This window comes from Pleurodeles waltl, chromosome 4_2, assembly GCF_031143425.1.
Source record: "Pleurodeles waltl isolate 20211129_DDA chromosome 4_2, aPleWal1.hap1.20221129, whole genome shotgun sequence".
NCBI classification, from domain to species: domain Eukaryota; kingdom Metazoa; phylum Chordata; class Amphibia; order Caudata; family Salamandridae; genus Pleurodeles; species Pleurodeles waltl.
In genome coordinates, this window is record NC_090443.1 from 622,439,486 (window position 1) to 622,459,242 (window position 19,757).

General features: G+C 50.6%; 1 protein-coding gene across 9 annotated transcripts in view; it reads right to left on the reverse strand.

Annotated features, from left to right (window-relative positions):
* The window catches only part of SAMD13 (sterile alpha motif domain containing 13), a 309,780-nt gene that overhangs the window by 85,086 nt on the left and 204,937 nt on the right, over window positions 1-19,757 (reverse strand). The window lies entirely within an intron of this gene.

Sequence of the window (19,757 nt, forward strand, 5' to 3'; positions counted from 1 at the left end):
TGCTGCCTTTTATAACAAACGTCATAACCAATCTACTACTGTGTTCGTTTACTTATTTTTCCACGAACTCACTTAAATGCTCTATAAATCCGACGTGGGGTTCGTTTTATGTTTGCGGTCAAAATTCAAGGTAAAAAGAATGGAGGTCACAGTGGTGTCCCCCTCCGGGGATCTTCGGGAATGTGACGCGTCCTGGACCGGTGGGGTCCCTATTGTTTAGTTAAGGTTTGAGGACGGGGTTGTGGTGACAGCTGGGTCCCTTGTCACCTATTTAACGTCCAATTTCGTCCAAATGTGGTCCTGGAGGTAGGCTGCAGAAATTACGCCCAAGCGCTAGGCTCAATCTTTTTGATCATCTGTTTTTTCTCTGAAATAGGCTGTTGGTATTATTAAGATATCTTTTTGTTTTGTGGAGTATAACATTTGTACCGAATTTCACTTTTTTGAGACATGAGCGCAGGCCTGCGCGAGGCCCTGAGATTATTATGCGAGGCGGGGAGGATCTCATAATGCCCAGCGTGCTTTCCCAAGCCTGGGTGGGACGGCTCGGCCAAGAAGGTCGGCTGTGAATGGAGTAGCTACTCCTGCATCGGCCTGCTCTAGGAAGCGGCAATGAATACTTACCTTGGAGCACGTCAGTCAATCTCAGGCGGGCAGAGGCAGAGCACGTATGCCCGGCCCGAGTGGATAGCGCACGGCGGCAAGGAAAGGAGGCGGACCCCGACGCGGTGATGTCGCGTGCAGCATCAACCCCCCACTTGCACAGGATGCGGTGAAGTGCACCAGGGGGCATTAGAGTGCTCATGGGGGAGGATGGAAAACACAGGTGGACTTTCCCATCGGGGACAGAAGCCTGCAAAAAACTAGAGCAACGACCCTGGCTGGGTATGAGGGTCAAACAAAGGAGGAATTGGAGGAGAGGGAGATACTGCATTGGTTGGCCCAGCAGGGTGCCAAAAAAAGACAGAGGGTGGGGGAGCAAACTAATGTTGTTCGTCCGAGTAATATATTGCAGGACAAAGTGCAAGAAAAGGTGGGGCCAGCAGTTGAGAAGGAATCAAGGACTCATTTGAGGACGACAGTGGAGAGAGACAAAAAGAAAGCTTCAGCATCGGAGAGACATGATTTACAGCCAGGTGAGAAAAAATTGTGTCATGGTTGGAGCATACAAAAAACATTAGAGTCGATTAGCGTGGATGTGGGGGTGGGGACGTCGATGGAAAAAGGAGTGGGTATGGATTCTGGTTGAGCAAAGGTAAACGGAAAAATGGGGGAAAAGACAGGAGCAAAAGATGCAAACAACAAAAAAATCGGGCCAGAGAGAAGAAAAAGGGGAAATGGGCAAAGAAAAAGGAAAGAGTACGGGGGACGATGGGGAAACATGCACAAAAGAAGGTTTAAAGAGGTTACCATAAATGAGGCTTTCAGTGCCACTGGGAGCGCATTTGTCTACAGCGACAAAAGAAAGAATTTGAAAGGGAAAGTTCATCGACGTTTAGAAATTATTACATAGAGAGCTGCAGTCCAAAGAGGGTTCCAGAGAGGAGGCATGGCAATTGGCAAAAAGACCTAGAGTACCCACAACCACTGATACCTGAACATGTGCATTTTTAGGGTCGAGCCTGCAGCATGCGCTTGCGTTTCACTAAGCGAGATGCTTTAGTTATTAAAAAGGTCTCGGAGCCCGGTCCACTTCACGTCAGTGTCTGTCATAGGTTTGTGGCCTTGCCTGTTAGAATCTGCTTGATTTCATTAGTGGAAGGCATGCATACGTCATGCCTTTTCCGGTGGATAGCCCACCTCGAGCGCATCGACCAAGTACAGAAAACATGCGAGGCTCGCTGTTTTCCGTCTGGCTCGTGGACTACTTTTTCTCTATTTTCCCAGCGCGATCTCGCTTGGCAGAAGTCGAGCGCTTTACATAATATTGACCCTGTTACACAGTTAATTGCACTTTTTCCGGTTAGTACATAAATGCACTTTTGCCGATAGGTTTCATTACCAGTGAAAAGTCGGGTTAGGAGTTTACAACGCTATCAGCTCTAACACGAACAAACGCGAGACCTGTTGCATTACAAATGCTTGTTTATGTATGTTAGTGTCTATTGCGAAAAGATTCCAGAAAGATCTGTATCCATATATAAATGCATGGATACCATGAGGTTCCCAACTTTTTGACTTCTGTGGACCCCCACATTATCATTACTGGAACCCGGGGACCCCCACTGAATCATTATTTAAATCACAGGGACCCCCCCACGGAGTCATTACTGGAAGTCAGGCACCCCGGCCTAAACATTAATGATTTGAAACACAAGACAATACACACAAAAAACAAACACAAGCATTCATCGGCACATGCACACATTTTATTTAATTTGCAAACAAATATAAATAAAAAAATAGAAAAAATGTTAATAGGAAGGATGAAAGTTTTCTTAATTCAATTGAAGCCACACATCATCCATACTATATTCTGTCTGATGCACCTGCACTGCTCTCACAAAGTAATCTGAGGATACTAATTACATTTTTAGGCTCCACTTGCAAATTTCTTGACATTTACTGTACATTTTAAAATGTTCAATTGTACATTTAGCCACTTTATTTATATACACTTTATTATTCTGTTTATATTATTTAATTTTCTAAGCAGTCACGGACCCCCTAAGGATGCTATGCGAACCCCCCCAATGTCCCCGGACCACAGGTTGGGAACCACTGCCATAAGGAAAGCACCCATGAAATCTGGGGGGATTGCATGGCTCCATTAGGATGACGAATTTAGGGCAGGGATTGTATTAAAGCCAGACAAACCTTGGTGAGAGGAAGATAATGAGCGATGGGTACAATGGATGTACCCCCAATGTCCCTGCCCACTATGCATATTGCTAGCGGGTTGGGAGTCCAAAATCAGCCCTTTCAGGCACGGACCACCCTGGGTGTGCGGGGTGCGGGGTGTGAAGAGGGGTAGGGATATCCCTCAAATCCGATGGCCTGCTGGAGTGTTAACAGGGAGTTTTGTTCCTGAAATCCCTGTAAATACAAATGTGAATGCTCCAAGTGTGGAGGGAGACATGCAGTCTTACGGAGTTTCGGGAAGCAGGCAGGTTTCAATGGCATTGGATGCAGTTGGGGAAGGGGAGCACATGTGTCTGGAAACAAGGGCTTCTACTCCAGTTAAACTGGAAGTGCTATAGCACCGGCTGTCATTTTATCCCACAGAGAGGAAGCGCTACTTTTACAATGGGGTTTTGAGACATGTTTTAGGCTTGGGTATCGAAGACCACGGGCAAGAGATTTGCGGACAATTTTAAATCGGCACAGGATCATCCGAAGGTGGTAAGACATTGGACAAAGAAGTGAACAAAGGGAGAATGGCGGGCCTTTTCACTACTGGCCATTTCTAGACTTGATGGTGTTTCCACTTGGGGTGGTCCCAAAAAAGCAGGCAGGTAAATTTAGATTGATCCATCAACTTTCTTGTCAGAAAAGCTCCTCAGTTAATGATTTCATTGCTCTGGAGGATTCCACGGTTCTGTTCGCGAGCTCAGATGTGGCGATCCGACTGATCAGGAAGGTAAGTGTGGGTGCCAAACTGGCAAAATGTGATATTAAATCTGCCGGACTTCAAGCTTCTTCCTGTCCATCCCAGTGATTTGTACGTAGACAAGGTTCTTCCCAAGGGTTGTGCCATATCTTACAGATTATTTGAGACATTCAGCTCTTTTTTAATGGTGTTTTGCATTCAGAGCAGGCCAGGAACTAGTTAGCCATTACTTGGATGACTTCTTGTTCCCTTGGGGTAAAGACGTTGAGGTGTGTTTGCAAGCATTAAACAAGTTCAAAGCCCTGGCAGAAGAGATCGGTGTACCATTAGCTCCTGACAAAACTGAGGGGCCGGATACAAGTTTGGTCTCCTGACTTCTACTTTTAGTAGTGCCTTTTCGACCTGTGGTCATCCCTTTGGAACAGTGCAGCTTATTTATTTGTATTCTAACTTTGGGAGGATGTGCACTGGACCATTTGAAACCTCCCTGTCCCTCCATTGTACTTGGGCCTTGAAGGGTAGGCAGGGCACAGGGATACAGGGGAGAGATGGTGGGGTTGAGTGTGAAGGACAGTGAATGGAAGCAAGGGTATGGTGAGGAATGAATGGGTTGATGATGGATTGGGCAACTGTTTTTATTGCTGGGAGGGAGGCTTAAGGGGGAGTTAGGATTGTTCTCTGTCTTAATGAGGCGGGGTTTTTGATTAATGTTAAATGTAAATATAGTTTAATAGTCCGCTTACTTGTCCTAATAAAGCAGACTTTTACTCTCTAACTGGTCTGGTTAATCGCACCTTTGCGACCTATGGTTACTACCTACATTAAAGATTAATGTAATTGAAGGCGTTCTGAGGGAAAGAGTGCTAAACAGAAGCAAAATGCACAAGGAGGAACAGGTACAAAAAATGTAGCGGTCCCTCTGACAGGAAGTATGAAGGAAGCCCAGAAAAGAATTAAGACTCAAACTGGCACCACACGGCTGTAGCATGCGCACCACACCCTTGGTAAAAAATAAATAAATACATAAATAAATAAAACCGCTAATGCCGGGGTCAGGCAAATGCCTCGTTGACAAAAGCTAAGACAGCAGGCGGAGTTAATGGCAGAAAACCCAGTGGTGTAAAGTTCCTGCAATGTGCGAAAGAAACCCTAGGAATGTAATGTTCTTAGTTCTAAGGGGACGGAGGAGAGGGGAGCAGGTACAAGAAGGAATCCCAAGCAGACACTGGGTTAGAGCAACTCACTTGTCCTTAGCTCAAAGACCAGTGTAGATGGCGAGTGAAGGGTAAATAAAATGATAGTCTACCTTGTGGCACACTCGTGAGAAAGTCGAAAAGCTGTGAGAGCAAATGACGGCAAAGAAAATTAACAGGACCTTTGTGCACCTGCGTGCACATGACAAGCAATGAACAATTCCCCAAAACAATTGATTTTGAAAGCGCCTAGGCACAAAGATTACTTAAAAGACAAGACCAAAACATATTGCATCATCATACAAAACAGCAGTCCCATCAGCCAGCCACAGAAAGGAGATCTGGGGAACAGTCAACCGTTGAGCAGTCTGGTGTGCCCTCCAACCTCTCCCCCAGGAGGGTGGCCATGAGCTGCCATTTTGTAGTTAGGCTATGTTTGTAGCCCAAGACAGCCCAGCATATATATGTAGATTGTTGGGCTATTGGGCAGGAAGATAGTTGGCGTTTTTCCCATTTGGTGCATCACAGATTCAGTGGTTAGGCAATAATTATAGTTGGAGGATTACTTACAGTACTGGTGGTAACGTTCGTTAGGAAGATGACTGCAGTTGACAGAAAGGTGGCCGAAGCTATGACTGCTGCACAAGGCCAGGTGCCTCAACCTTGTGAGCAATGGTATGGCGGTAGACATTGCGACCCACCGGGCAGGTCATGCATCGGTGGCCACTGTGGTGACTGCATGCTCCCCTCCGCAAAAATGTAGGACAGCGTCATCCCCTCTATATGTAAGTGTGAGGGGCCGCTCCGTGTCCAGGAGAGCGGCCCCTCAGGGCTTAGGCAGGAGCAGAGTGTCTCCATGGGGGGCAGGCCGAGCTGTCTTGCCCAAGCACGGGCCTATGGTGTGGGAGCGGTACAAGGGAGGGGCATGGCCCGGAGGGGGGCTGGAGGGGCTGTGCTAGCTCTGGCTCGTGGGCCGATCTCATGAAAGGAGAGGCTGCAATGGCTGCACAATCTCAGCACCCGCTACGTGTGCATGGGGCGGCGAGGTGGACCTATTTGAGGAGGCGTGCGGCGTCAGCAGAGCCACACGCAAGCCTACAACAGTCGGGGGAAAATATTAGCTGGGAAGCTAGCAGCGTCTCCTGCGCAGCTCCCAGCAGCTTTGAGCCCTTATGATGGGACACAGCGAGGGGAGGGGAGGAAGGTGGTTTTATTATCAGATGCAGTTGAAGGCTTTGTGGGGTGGGGGGCATTTTTGGTTTTCCACAACAAGGGGAAGAGCAGATGAACATCACATATGATTACCCCATGATAGAAAAAGAAGGGGTATGGATAGTACTTTATTTGAAACTTTTGATACTAATAGGGTCCGCGTGGAGGGATTGACGGAAAGGTCATGCAGGGATCCTTCTGACTTGGCAAGGTGATCCTGGGATGAGTTGTGGAAAGTGGTCAGGAATATGGTCTCACAGCTGGATGAATATCGGGGGGAGTCGCAGCAGAGAGGCAAGGGCATAGGTAGTTCCTGCGAGGAAGGTGAATAGGGGAAAGGGAGTGACTACGGTTTTGGAGGAGACAGGGCACAGGTTAGAAGATACAGCGCAGCTGGGGTCGGGACAGGGACAGTCAAGGGCCCCATGTCCGCGTTTTGAGGTGGCCATGTTGGAATGGTGTGGGGAGCTGGACATATGGGATTTGGAGGTCCCAGGGGAGGCGGACTGGGGCAGTGGTCACACAGCAGAGTGGGGAGTGGATGGAAATATGGCAGGGACAGCAGAAGTGGGTTCAGAAGCCTCTCTATGGCAGGGATCCATCATACCAGTCCTGTCCTCTTTCTTACAGGCACAGGTGCGGCGCAGATTTCTGGACTCTGTACAGCTGGTAGCAGCTGGTGGCCACGAGAGGATAGATCCCTGTGCGGTTCACCTGACGTCATTGTGGGATCTCTCCGAGGTAGACATAGAAGGCCCAGTACAAACTTGTCTGCACCACCAAACCGTAGGTGCCCAACGGCCTCGAGTGCTCTCATTTTGGCAGACAACCAGGAATGGTCGGCGGAACGGCCTAGTGAGGTTACTTCAGCACCCCCTGGGTGCCGCACGTCAACCTATCACTTACAGACCAAGAGCGGTTTCCAGCAGGATGCAGGTGTGGGCCATAGTTGAGCGATGTGGTGGACTCGCTAGGGGTCACAATGTTAGACGATGAAGGTCAGGTGCATGATAAGGAGACAGAAAATGATGGGGAAGGGGTCCAACTAATGTTCTGTCCAGTGTATTGCATGCAAGCATGGAGGGCCAAGTAGGATGACGGAGGCACACAGGCCACTGGCGAGGCAGCAAGCAACAGTACGGGCACCGTCCTTGGAGCCAGGTAAAGCTCAGGCTGTTGCGTTGGGTCCGGCAAGGTGTCCACAAGCGTGGACGTGAGGTGTTCCTGGGGAGAGAGGGGTGTGGCTGCATAAAGGGAAAAATGTCACTGATGTGGGAGTGGGTGCAGAAGGAACACATAAAAACAGCCGGGGAGACCAAAGTGGAGATGTGGTTAAAGGGGTAGGTAGCGGTGAAGGCATAGGTGGTACTGAATCATTTTATTTCTTATTAGGACTCAAAAGTTTAGCTTAGCCTTTGGCATGCAGGCCTGTGCCCCGTCACCTAGTGACTTTTACCCTACTTGGCTTGCTCTGTTTTATTTCATTTATTTTATTATTTCTTCTAAAGATGCCTGCCATTGTTTATAGTTTGTAAAGATGTTTTGATTTGCATTATCAGTACCATTCTGAGAAGGTGTCATTATCAGTGTCATGATCAGTGATGTGCGTAGGTATTGTTATCATGTCCCTTTCTCACTTACGTGTGATAGGAACATAATGTACACTTGTTGGGGATTGTTTATGTAATTGCTGCCACAAGTGTGCCTCCTTACCAGTTCTTTAGGAACATACCTGCTTCAGGGATCCTACATGATCTGTATAAGTACATCTCACACGGACAAGGTCATTAGAGGGGTTCCTTCCAGATGCTATCTATGCTGCACGTCACCTTGCTACGGAACTCGGCCTGACATAAAGACCTCATTTCATGGTAACAAGGGTTGGGGGCTGTAAGAAGTTGGCCTGGTGTGTGGTGGGTACCCAAGGTTTACACCTTTTACCAGCTCCAGGTATCCCCTCTTACTAAAGTGTAGGCAGTGTCTAGAAGCCAGGCTCTCTAGAGGTAGCTGTGGATGAGCAGCCAAGGCTTATCCAGGAGACATGCAAAGCTCATGCAGTACCACTGTAGTCACACAGCACTTACACACATGAAAGAAAACACTCAGTTGTACAAAAATAAACGTACTTTATTTTTGGAACACAATACCACAAAATACTAAAAGGGCAACCCTCCAATAGGAGTTAAGTAATACACTAAATATATACACTAGTAATCAGAAATGGGCATAGAAAAGGTTAGAAAAAGATGCAAATAGCAATAATCAATAGTGACCTTAGGGGGAGCACAAACCATACACTAAAAAAATGGAATGCGAACACAGGACCCCCACCTAGGTAAGTGGAATGTGTAGGGGGGAGCTGGGAGTACCAGAAGACCACAGAGGCAAGTAACACAGTACCCCCCAGCAACCAGGAAAGCAGGAGTAAATCACTGGAATTTCCACAAACCACCCAAACGGAGGAAAAAGAAGAAAAGAAGACACCCAGACAAGACTGCAAAAAAACAGTGGTGGATTCCTGAAGAAGAAGACCTGTGGAGAGAGGGGACCAAGTCCAAGAGTCACAGTGGAGTCCAGGAGGAGTAGGAGCTACTACCCACCCAGCTGTACATGCAGGAGTTGGTCGATGGTGGTGAAGAACGGATCAGCACTGCAGCCCTGGAGCCGGAGAAGAATTCCTGATGGATGCAGAAGATGTCTCACGCTAGAGTGAAGATAGCAGATGGGTGTCGGTGCAGGAATTCCACCAACAAGCCTTGGCAAAGGCAAACTTGTGGTTAGTGGAAAAGTGGTGCTGTCAGGGACCAGCAAGGCCCAGGAGGACTCCACCCAGGAGGGGGAGTCACAGGGGACCCTCCGCATCGTAGAGAGTCCACAGGAGCAGAGGCAGCACCCACAAGAGTCCCACAGGACGGGAACACAAAAGTCGTTAAAGGAGCCCACGCAGCACAACAGGAAAGGATCCCATGCCGCAGGAGAATCACGTAGAGGGCTGTGCGTCGCAGGAACGAGTGCTGGGGACTGGAGCTACATGTCGCCTGAAGATCCCTTGAAGGAGATGCAAACAAGCCTTGGCAGCTGCAAGAGATGCAGTGCACGGGAAGGCAAGGGCTTACGTTCACCAAAGCTGGACAGCTGGCAGAGAGGACCAAGAGGACTCCTCCGAACCCCCACCCCCACCCGTGATGCTGGATCCACGTAGCTCAGAATGAGAGGAGATCCACACAGCCGTTCATTGTTGCAGCAGGTGCCTGCAGATGCAGGGGTGGACTCCCTCATTCCAAGGGAGATTCCCTCTTCTTCTTGTGCAGGATGAAGAGTTGCTGTCTTCTGAGGATGCACGGCTAGGGAAATGTTGCAAACCTGGCAGGAGGTGTGGAAACAAAGTTGCAGAAGAGTATTCTTCATTGATTGCAGCGTGGTTGGTTCCTGGAGTGTCCAGACACAGGTCCAGTGGCCAGAAGTCAAAGTGGAGGTTGCAGAGGAATCCTGTTGGAGCCTTGCAAGCCCAATCTGAGGACCCTCCCAAGAGAGAGAGACCGTGAATAGCCCTGAAAGGGAGATTGGTCACCTAAACAGGTAAGCACCTATCAGAAGGGGTCTCTGAAATAGATCTGCCTGGCCTGGCCACTCATAAGCTCCCAGAGTTCCCTGCCAACCTTGGAAACAAGATGGCAGAACCAAAGGACCCTCTGGAGGAGCTCTGGAAACCATCTCTGGGGTGGTGATGGGCAGGGGAATGGTCACTCCCCTTTCCATTGTCCAGTTTCGTGCCAGAGCAGGGATTGGGGGTCCTTGAACCTTGACTGGTTTATGCACAGAGCGCACCAAATGTGCCCTTCAAAGCATACCAGTGGCTTGGGGAGGCTACCCCTCCCAAGTCAGTCACACCTATTTCCAAAGAGAGAGGGTGTTACCTCCCTCTCCCAAAGGAAATCCTTTGTTCTGCCTTCCTGGGCTTGATCAGATCAAGCAGCAGGAGGGCAGACGCCTATCTGAGGGGTGGCAGCAGCTTGGGCTGCCCGGAAAAATCTGTAAGACTGGTGGTAGCAATGCTCGGGGTCATCTAAGGAGCCCCCACAGTGCATGGAATCATACATCCAATACTTGCAATAGCATTGGGGTATGATTCTTACATGTTTGATACCAAACATGCATAGGTTTGGAGTTACCATTATGCAGCTGGACATAGGTAGTGACCTACGTCCAGTACACACGTAAAACGGCATCCCCGCACTCACAAAGTCCAGAAAAATGGGCCTGGAGTTTGTGGTGGCACCTCTGCTAATGCAGGGGTGCCCTCACACACAGGTACCTGCACCCTTCCCTCTGGGCTTAGAGGGCCTACCATAGGGGTGACTTAAAGTGATCTGGTGCAGTGACCTGTAGTGAAAATGGGTGCATGCACCTGTTTCACGGAGACTGCAATGGCAGACCCGCAGAACCCTTTGCATGGGCTCCCTATGGGTGGCAGAATAGCTGCTGTAGCCCATAGGGATCTCCTGGTACCCCAATGCCCTAGACACCTAGGTACCATATACTAGGGACTTACATGGGAGGACCCGTAAGCCAATTGTGGGCTGAAAAAGGTACAGTTACCAATTTAGAAGGGAGTCACTTGGGTCCTGGTTAGCAGAATCCCAGTGAACACAGTCAAACACACTGACAACAGGCAGAAAATGGGGGAAACCATGCCAAGAAAGAGGGTACAGTTACCTACGGGGGCACTTATCATGTACATGGTACTGGCAGCTTAGGTTTATAATAACTAGCTCTTAGAGATCAGGTTCTCTTTGCTAGGAGTTTTATATCTAATGTTTATTGTAGGATGGTGGTGGTGGGGGTTATATTCACAACTCTCATCTTCATGATTCTGCTGCTTTTACTGTTCATTATCCTAATCATTGCAGCTCATGTATTTTATTGCAGATTGCAGTCTTTTCAATAAACACATGAAAACTTTCCAGCATCTTCTTCATTGCCTGTGTGTGACTGAGCCTTGTTGCTAATGTGCGAAAAGGATAACTTTCGTTCCACCACGACTTCTCTGAGAGGAATTATCTAGAATCTGCGCGTAAGGCTGCCAGAAATCAACTTTTCCTTCTGAGTTTTGGTGAGGTACTGCTTGTGAGCTGGGAAGGTTTGGTTGACAGTTACGACTTGTTGTAGGAGTGGCTTAGTTGCCCACAAACTAAAGTGCTGTCTACCCTAAATCAGCAGTCTTGCCTCTGAGCCAGAGTCCAACTATGACATGGCGTCACCAACAATGGTGTTTTAGCACTAATTTAGGGATATCCTGAGTATCTCTGTCTCACACACAGTAGGTATCCTAAGTAAGATTATACTGAGACATCCGTGGTCTTAAGGATAATCCTCCTCAGCTGAATAAGGAGCACTTAACGAGGCTGTCGGTTGATCAAGCTTGAACCCCTAAAAGGATTTCTCACCACTTGATGTTCCATCTCTGCAACAATTATTCAACATGGCTAACGCCATAGATATTTGAGAAAATGTCAGACACGCATTAAAACAACATTTAGAAGCCCATGGCTTAACAAATGAGGGCGGGAAGTCACATTTATCATGGAAGCTCATGATGCTTACCAAATGGAAACATTCTATTCCTGGGTCATCTTTCCAGAGGAAGATGACACAACAAATACATTTCACACACATAAAATAGTGAGCATACTGCAGCTGTACCAAGCTTACCGGTAACTAGAGATGCTGCTTTCCTATCAAAAACATAAAAATTGATTCAATGGCAACCTACCACATGTAATGCAACCCGTGAGATTAAGGCCCTCATTACAACCGTGGCGGTCAGTGTTAAAGCGGCAGTCATACCGTCAACAGGCCGGCGTTAAAAAAAAAAAAGGGATCACGACCACGGCGGAAACCGCCAACACAGACAGGCACTTTAACACTCCGACCGCCATGGCGGTAGCAACAAACACCGCAACGGTCACCACCAACAGACAGGTGGAACAGAATGTACCGCCCACCCCATCACAACCCGGCAATCCGCCAGCCAGCTAGTACCAACGCCATCAAAAGAACGCCGGAAACAGTGTTTGGAAGGGAAACCACTCACCTCTTGACAGTCAACGAAGAACCAAAATGCCATGGAGACCAGTTACAGGTCCTGCCCATTCTGGTCTACCTCCTCATCTACCAGGAATACCAAAAACGGCAACGACCACAGTGAGTACTGCACCTAGTACACAGGGGGAGGGGAAAAGAGTGCACACACACGCAACACCCCCACCCCCAACACCACACACACACAAACACATGCAGCAACATTACATTTACACCCCGCAACCCACTGGAAAAGCGCAAGGACAAAAGGAATAAAGTCAAATCTGTGATATATTAGAAATAGGCAGAAATACGTAACAATTATAAAAACAGTATTTACAAAAATATACAATATGTACAGAAGGTCGTACATTGTCCTTTCCAAATGTCCATGGGCCACTGGGCCAAAAATCATGGGCCAAGCCTACACTTGACTCCTGCCTCAATACAGGTGAGTGGATGCATATCTCCACTGGTTCTGGAGGGGGCCTTGCGCCCAGTGATGCAGCACTTGGGGTGTGGCAGTTCACATTCCCTCACCTGGGTGTCTGAGGCACGAGATTTGCAGGGAACAGGTTGCATGATAGTTCATGGAGGCAGGGCTAGACTCCATCCTGTGGTGCCTAAGGCTGCAAACTGGTGGTAGTGCCGGTGCTGGTAGGGGTGCTGCCAGTGGTGGTGGTAGGCTCCAGCCCGTCTCCTGCAGCCTTGGACGGCCACCCACTGGGGCTGCTGGTAGTGGTCCTACTGTCAGAGGTGTTTGCGGCGGGGCTGCTGGCGATGCTGGCCATGGTGCAGGTGCCAGTGCTGCAGGTGGTGGAGGTAGGCTCCAGCCTTTCTCCTGCAACCTCGGACGGCTGCCCACTGGGGATGCTGCTACTGACAGTAGTAGTGGCAGCAGCGGTGCAGGTGGTGGGGCTTGCGGTGGGGCTGCTGGCGGTGCTGCCCGCGGTGCAGGTGGCGGGGCTGGCGGTTGTGCTGGTGGGCACCAGGCCTTCACCTGCAGCCTCCAACGGCTGAAGTGCCTTCCCTTGGGTTTTCTGCCCCTTCATCACATTGGCAGATGCTGTTATGACCTTGGCTCTGGCAGTCGGAGTTTTGGAGGAGGGCTTGCAGGGTGGGTCGTGCTCCTTGCCCTTGCTGCATGCTGTCCCCTTCTTTACCTTGGCAGGTGGCGGAATGGTTTGGTCCTTTGCAGGGGTTGGTGGCACACTGGTTGGCCTGACAGTTGCCCTCTTTGTGCCTATGGGAGTTGCAGGTACCACAGCGGACGCCGACTTGATGGCTGAGGTGCTGGCCTGGGTTCTAGACACCCTGGCCCGAGGGGAAGGACGGGGTGAGGTGTAGGGAACAGATCAATGTTTGCCAGGAAAATCTTTTTTGTCACACTGGGGCACGAAGAGGGAGAGGGTTTGGGAGTGGTGGAAGAGGGGGTGGTTGTAGGAGGTGTCTGTCTGCTGAGTTTGGGTGAAGGTGCATGTGCTGGATGCTGTTGTGAGGTGGATGGCTGCTGGGTGGGTGGGTGCTTGCGTCTGTGTACTTTGGGAGGAGGGGCCACAGACACACTGGGAAAGGACACCGGGGACGTGTGCATGGATGTGGGGGTGGTGACAGCCAGTGAGGGGTGAGTAGTGATGGGCGTGCTGGTGATGGAGGTAGTGGATGAGGATGTAGTGCATGCAGGTGTGAGTGGAGACGATATTGGGAGGGAGGTGGCCAACAAGGAGGAGGGGGACACAGTGGAGGCAGTGGATGTTGGTGTGTCTGCATGGGTATGGCGCTTGTATGAGTGCCTGCGGGATGGTGTGTGGTGCTTGCGTTTGCCTGAGCCACTTCTGGGTGTTGATTTGGGTGAATGCTGGTTGAAGGTGTGCTTGGGATAGGCTGGGGCTGAGGGAATTGGGAATGGGTAGAGGAAGTTGGAGGGGGGAGGCTAGAGACGGGGACAAGGGCTGCCATCAGTGCTGAGGCCAGAGCCTGAAATGCTCTCTGTTGGGCCGCCATGCCAGAGTGAATGCCCTCCAGGTATGCATTTGTTTGTTGCAAATGCCTCTCGACACCATGGATGGCATTCAGAATGGTTGGCTGCCCAACAGTGAGGGATCTCAGGAGGTCAATAGCCTCCTCACTGAGGGCAGCAGGGCTGACTGGGGTAGGGCCTGAGATGCCTGGGGCGAAGCAGATGTCCACCCTCCTGGGTGAGCGGGCATGGGAAACACGCTGAGGGGCTGTAGGGAGGGCAGTGCTGGTAGGGGGGGTGGCAGCTGTACCTGTTGTTGGGGTAGGCACAGAGGTGTCCACCACTGCCAGGGAGCTTCCATCGGAGGAGGAGTCGCTGTCTTTGGTCTCCCCTCCTGTCCCTGTCATGGTGCTCCCCTCGCCCTCAGTCCCACTCGTGCCCTCACCGTCGGTGGATTCGGCCTCCAGGCCCATGTGGGATGCAGCTCCCCCCATCGCCGGTGCCTCTGCTCCTCTGCCAGATGATGCTAATGCACATAAGGACAGGGTGACAAAACAAAAAGGGGGGAGAGACAGAGGATACACTTGGTCAATGCCAGCAACACCACTACTGTTGGCGTACACAAACAGGGAAAAGCCCTATGCACTAGGCCATGCCCAACCAGTTACTAAGAGAGTCACCAGCCCATGGGGTACATTGCCTAATTCCATCAGCTGCACACCAGAAACCCACAGGACCCTGCCCAGTAGTAGATGCTCACTAACACTATTGGGGTAGGAGTGCTTCAGAGCCTGCCCAACAAGGGACCTACCCTGCCATCTTCGCCCTGGCCTAGGGGCACCCATAGGTAACTCCTAACATGCGCAAAGTCAGGAGTCAGATTCTGTACTCACCCCTTGTAGCTACTGTGATGCCAACTCCGGATAGGCCACCGCCAGGATGCGGAACATCAGGGGGGTCATGGTGCGACAGGCATCCCTTCCTCATTGGGAGGCCAGCCCCAGTTGGGCCTCCGCCGTCTTCCTTGCCCAGCGGCGCAGGTCCTCCCACCTCTTGCGGCAGTGGGTGCTCCGTCTGTCAAAGACCCCCAGGGTATGCATCACCTTGGCGATGGCATGCCAAACACCCTTTTTCTGGTGGGCGCTGACCTGCAGGGAAAAGACAGCAGAAAAGTGAAAAAGTCAACTGTCCGGACCGTCAGACTCATGGCCCACCAGATCCCTCCCATCCCCTGACGCACATACATTGACCACCTTACATGCTGCACTCTGGCCAGGATGCCTCTGCCCCCACACCCCACATGTGGCTTACATAAACAGCACTCCATACATTCATGGCCCACGCATCATGCTCACAGTGTACTCACCTGTTTGTCTGGAGGACCGTAGAGTAACGTGTACTGGGGTAGGACCCCATTCACCAGTTTCTCCAACTCCTCCGCAGCGAGGGTATGGGCCCTTCCCCAGACACATGAGCCATAACCGGTTCCAGACACAGGTCACAGCAGCACTTGCAGTGTAGGTCCTCTCCTGTTGAAGGTCAGGTAGCAAGTGAGCCGATAGATAGAAAATGGCGGTGACATCCGTTGCGGTGCGTACTGTAACCGCCAGCGAACATCGCCATTAGCTCCTGGAACCCATAGGGCCCAATGATAACCAATGCGAAGTTGTGCGGCGGTCATCGACCGCCTACAACGACGGCGCACAACGCCAGCGCAATTACCTCATTTCCACTTGTCCCTCCTCAGAGGTCAGGCATCTGCCATTTCAGGGGGGCCCAGGGCATGGCACCTAACTGCGTCACAGCAGACATTGGCACAGAAACTGATCGTCGGATTCACATTTTGTTTCTGTAAACTAAACAAATCATCATTAGTGCAATAGATGTGGGAATATGACCCTCTGCTCACCGTTCTCTTCCATAGGCTTCAACCGCTGAGACTGAATATGAGATGGCGGCATCCTACAGTGTACAGACCCTTGGTGGACCTTGAGACAATGGAGGACAGACACATTATCATTACATACAGACTTGATCGTGCCACAATCCAAGAACTGTGTGCCCAATTGGAGCCATACCTGATGTCAGCTATCCGCCAGCCCACAGGTATCCCCACTCTAGTGCAGGTCCTGTCAGTGCTCCATTTCCTGGCAAGTGGTTCCTTCCAAACAACAGTGGCCATGGCATCAGAGATGTCTCAGCCAATGTTCTCCAACGTGCTGACCAGAGTGTTGTCTGCCCTGCTGAAACACATGCGCAGCTACATCCTGTTACCCCAGGTGGAGGATTTGGCCACAGTGAAAGATGACTTTTATGCCCTGGGTCATATCCCCAACATCATTGGTGCCACTGATGGTACACACGTGGCATTTGTCCCCCCCTTGGAGAAATGAACGCGTTTTCAGGAATAGAAAAAGCTATCACTCTATGAATGTGCAGATGGTGTGTTTGGCGGGCCAGTACATCTCCCATGTGAATGCCAAATATCCTGGCTCTGTGTATGACGCCTTTATCTTGAGGAATAGCAGCATCCCATATGTGATGGGCCAACTCCAGGGGCACCGGGTGTGGCTAATAGGTGAGTCTAAGGTCCCCACACACTATGAGTAGGTGTCTGGGTATGGGGTTGCCCCTAGGGGTTAGTGTGTGTCCAACAGTTGCCCCTCGGTATTTGCAGGTGGCTCTGGTTACCCCAGCCTCTCATGGCTACTGACCCCAGTGAGAAATGCCAGGATAAGGGCAGAGGAACGTTACAATGAGGCACATGGGTGAACAAAGAGGATTATTGAAAGGACCTTCGGCCTCCTGAAGGCCAGGTTCCGGTGCTTCCATCTGACAGGTGGCTCCCTGTACTACTCACCCAAGAAGGTGTGCCAGATCATCGTTGCATGTTGCACAACCTGGCCTTGAGACGCCAGGTGCCTTTTCTGCAGGAGGATGTGCCTGGAGATGGTCTGGTGGCAGCAGGGGAGCCTGTGGACAGTGAGGAAGAGGAGACAGAGGAAGAAGATGTTGACAACAGAAGCAATATAATTCAGCAGTACTGCCAGTGACACACAGGTAACACATTGTATGTTCACTTTACATTTCAGTTATCTGTTGGACATTGTACAAGGCAGCCTCTTACCCTATTGTCTATGGCCACTGACTGTACCCTTTGGCATCTCTATTTAAGATCTCTGTGCCCCACTCTGGCTCCTGCTATGTGTACTGCTGCCCACCAAAGGTCATTCCAAAGTATATTTCACTGTACATTTGAGTTGCAATGGTTTGATAAAGTTGTACTAATACATTTGTGAATCATCTGACAGACTCCAGATTAGTATTTGTTCCAAGGGTGTTTATTTAGGTGCTCATAAGTAGAGGGGGATGTGCAATGGGCTGGGCAGATGGTGGAGGAAAGTCCAGGGTAGAGTCCAGTCTCTTGGTATCACAGGTGCATTGTCCAATGGGGCACAGGAAGGGGAGTAATGGCAGTTCAAGGTGGACAGGGTGACAGAGTGGGACAGAAGGGTGACAATCAGGAGAGTCTTATTTCCTGGCGGGGGTCTTGGCAATGTTCTCTGGCTTCTGCCTGGATCGCAGGGACCATTTGTGGGGTGGTTCTCCTTCTGCAGGGGGTGGGTGCTGGTGGCCTGTTGTTCCTGTGGCAGGCCCTCTTGTCCACTAACGCCGGCAGAGGTGGAGGGCTGTTCTTCGGTGTGGCTAGTGTCAGGGGCCCGTTGGTGTGACACTGCCTCCCTCATGGTCTTGGCCATGTCTGCCAGCACCCCTGAAATGGTGACGAGGATGGTGTAGATGTTTGTTAGGTCATCCCTGATACCCAGGTACTGTCACTCCAGCAGCCGCTGGGTCTCCTGCAGCTTGGCCAGTATCTGGCCCATGGTCTCCTGGTAATCCTGGTAATGGTGGTATGCTCCCAGGATGTTGGAGAGTCCCTCGTGGAGAGTGGGTTCCCTGTGCCTGTCCTCCCCTTGTCGCACAGCAGTTCTCTCAGCTTCCCTGTTGTCCTGTGGTTCTGTCCCCTGAACCGTGTGCCCACTGCCACTGACCTCAGGTCTCTGATCGTCCTGTGTTTGTGGGGTTGTCTGGGGTCCCTGTAGTGATGGACATACTACTGATTGACGTGTCTTGGGGACAGAGGGATGGGCCCGCTGGGTAGGTGCTGTGCGGGTGTTTCCTGAGGCGGGAGACACTGTGGGTGTGTTTCCCTGTATGGTTGTGATTTCCCTTTCAGCTTGGCCTTGTGTGCGTGGTGATTTTGTGGGCTGGATGAGTCTCTCTAGTGGGCATGCTGTGGTGACGGGTGTCCATTCAGGTCTGTGCTGGGGGTCCATGCTTTGGTGTTGCATGCGGGGCCTGGTATTGGGAGGGGTGGGTTGTAATAGTGGGGTATATGTGAGGTGTTGGAGTGATGGGTGTGAGGGTAGGGCTAGGAGTTTGTGATGGCATGCAGGTTTGGGGTAAAGTAGTAAAGATTTGACTTACCAGAGTCCAGACCTCCTGCTACTCCTGCAAGGCCCTCAGGATGCATAACTGCCAAGACTTGCTCCTCCCATGTTGTTAGTTGTGGGGGAGGAGGTGGGGGTCCACCGCCAGTCCTATATACGGCTACCTGGTTTCTTGCAACGACAGAACGCACCTACCCCCATAGGTTGTTCTACCTCTTCCTGATGTCATCCTTAGTTCTTGGGTGCTGTCCCACGGAGTTGACCCTGTCCACGATTCTCCGCCATAGCTCCATCTTCCTAGCAATGGACGTCTGCTGCACCTGCGATCCGAATAGCTGTGGCTCTACCCGGATGATTTCCTCCACCATGACCCTTAGTAGCTCCTCTGAAAACATGGGGTGCCTTTGGGGTGCCATGGATGTGGTGTGAGTAATATGTGTGAGGATGTGTGGGGTGATGTGTGGAGTGATGTGTTGGGGTGTATCCTGTGATGTGTAAGGATTGTGTATGGGTGATGGTGTTCTGTGCTTTTGAGTGGGTGCTCCTGGCTTGTGTCTCTCTGTGTTGGCAATCTTTTTTTTTCCGTTGAAAGGGTTGTGGGTAATGTGGGTGTGTGTTTTATAGTGGTGTGGGTGTGGTGTCTGTATGTGTGTAGTTTGAATTGTCCAATGTGGTGGTGTTTTGTAAATGTGTGTGTATTTTGAGCGCAGCGGTGTGTGCCGCCAATGGTTTACCGCGATTGAAAGAAGACCGCAGTGATTTGTGGGTAATAATACTGTGGGCGCATTCCTGTTGGCGTAACGGTGTGGGTTTGGATATCGCCAGTTTATCACTGACCTTTTGGCTGGCGGACTTGTGTGGGTGTCTGTATTGTGGCAGAATTCTCAGTGTGGGTCATAATACCCGCAGCGGAATACCGCAGCGGCCACGGTATGTTGTCGGCCATCAGCATGGCAGTAGGTAGAATTTACCGCCAGGGTTGTAATGAGGGCCTAAGTCCCTTAAGCAATGATGGACCAACGTGAACTATGTTTGCCACATACACACCACATCCTCCCGTACAGGGAATGCAAATAGCTGTCGTACACGCACTTTATAATGAGCTAATACAACTTTAGAGACGACTGGGACAATCGATATGCGAACTTTGAATACTGCAACACCACGGGCTGCACCAGCTGGTCACCACTTGGCCTTTACTGATTAACCCACAAACAGTACATTCTATCATGTGCAAAGCGCCCAGGGAACGTGAGAAGATTCCGTTCTGGATAGCACAACAAACTAACCAGTCAGAAGCTGCGTTTCCC